Raw genomic sequence first — 1,628 nt, forward strand, 5'->3', positions numbered from 1 at the left:
TCTAACATTTTTTTCCCCAGCCAATTGGAAAAGTGTTTCAGTATACTGCTTTGAATTCTTTATCCATTTATTGATGATTTGAAATGCCATTTTATGTTAAATTCTGATTTGAATTAAGGTTCTAAGATTCTTTTTTGTATATATTTTTTAAAAATTTATGCTCCATTTACCACACCATTTCTATTATTTTTGTGGTTTAATAATAGGTTTAACTTATCTGGTTTGCTAATTTGGGTTTAATAATAGCTTTGCTATCTTCTTACAGTGATTTGGAGAACATCCCAGTAAGTGTTCAGGTCAAAAGCCTCACAGTAATTCTTTCACTTTCTCTCACAGACTACATTCAATTCACAGCAAATTTGTTGATTTGCCACATTATGCTTTAAAATATATCCTGTATCAGGGGTAACACATCGTACTAAATATGTAAGGTCATATCTACGTGGGTTTGATTATAGAAACTAATAAAGTATTCGCTAATAATGAGAAAAAGAATAAGATAAGACTATAAGAGCGAGAAGCAATTTAAATATGTTCAGGGACCATTTTCATCTCCAGAATTAAGGACTATTTTAATGTTACATCATTGCCTTTTCTCTTTTACTTTCCTTTTTAGTTTTATTTTAGGATTCCCTATTTTTAATGTTCATACAGAGATTTCTTGAACTGAAATACCGAATAGTTTCTTTGGTGTGAAAAACTATAATAGTACACAGGATCCTAATGAGATAATTAATAATGTGAAATAGGAAGTAAAGGGCTAAAGGTGTAGGGAAAGTGGGAAGGGTGGGGGAAAGGTAATAAGGGAGAGGAAAAAAATGTGAGAAACTGAAAAAATGGAAATAAAGTGTTTGTAAATGGGGAGGGGAGGAGGGGGTGAAGGGAGGGCAGGGACAAGGGGAAAAAATGAGAGTCAAGACCTATTATGTAAAGGTACAGAATCCCAATGATGAATGTAATTGTATTGTATACCTAGATTGTACCAATAAACTCAATAAAAAGAAAAAAAATATATATCCTGTATCTGACTGGTTCTCTACTAAATCCTAGGCAAAGCCACTATCATTTGCATCATTTGGATTGTAATAGTCTCCTAGTTTCCTTGCTTGTGTGTTTCATGTTTCAGAGGTCTAGGTTGCATGGAAATCAGAGGTCAGGTTACCACTCAAACACTCCGAAGAAGAGTTTCATCTCACAGACCTTGGCCGACACTGCCTTACTGACCATTTCCAGCCCATCCTCTTCTACAACCTTCATCATCTGCTTTTTCCCAGAGGCCTCCTTGCTTTTCCTCAGACACATAAGCACACTAAGTATAAGCCGTTTAAACTTGCCATCCCTGCTGCATGGCACATGCTTCTCTCAGATACCCATTTAGATTGGTGGCAGAAACAAAAGACCAGGGTAAGAAAGTGAAAATGTGCTCATGTCATAATTTCTTAACATATAGTAGCCAGAAATTAGCTAAACATGGCAGAGTATAGTTCAGAGTAAAGGTAACTACCTAAAGCAAAACTATGAACTTTTTGAATAGTTAGAAACACAGGAGCTGGGGATTTTGCTCAGTGGTTCCACCACCTGCCTCACGCAAGGTCCTGAGTTTGATCCCTGGAAAAGAGGGAGGGGAG

Source organism: Fukomys damarensis, unplaced genomic scaffold (assembly GCF_012274545.1).
Source record: "Fukomys damarensis isolate Sample0158 unplaced genomic scaffold, DMR_v1.0_HiC HiC_scaffold_20, whole genome shotgun sequence".
Lineage (NCBI taxonomy): Eukaryota > Metazoa > Chordata > Mammalia > Rodentia > Bathyergidae > Fukomys > Fukomys damarensis.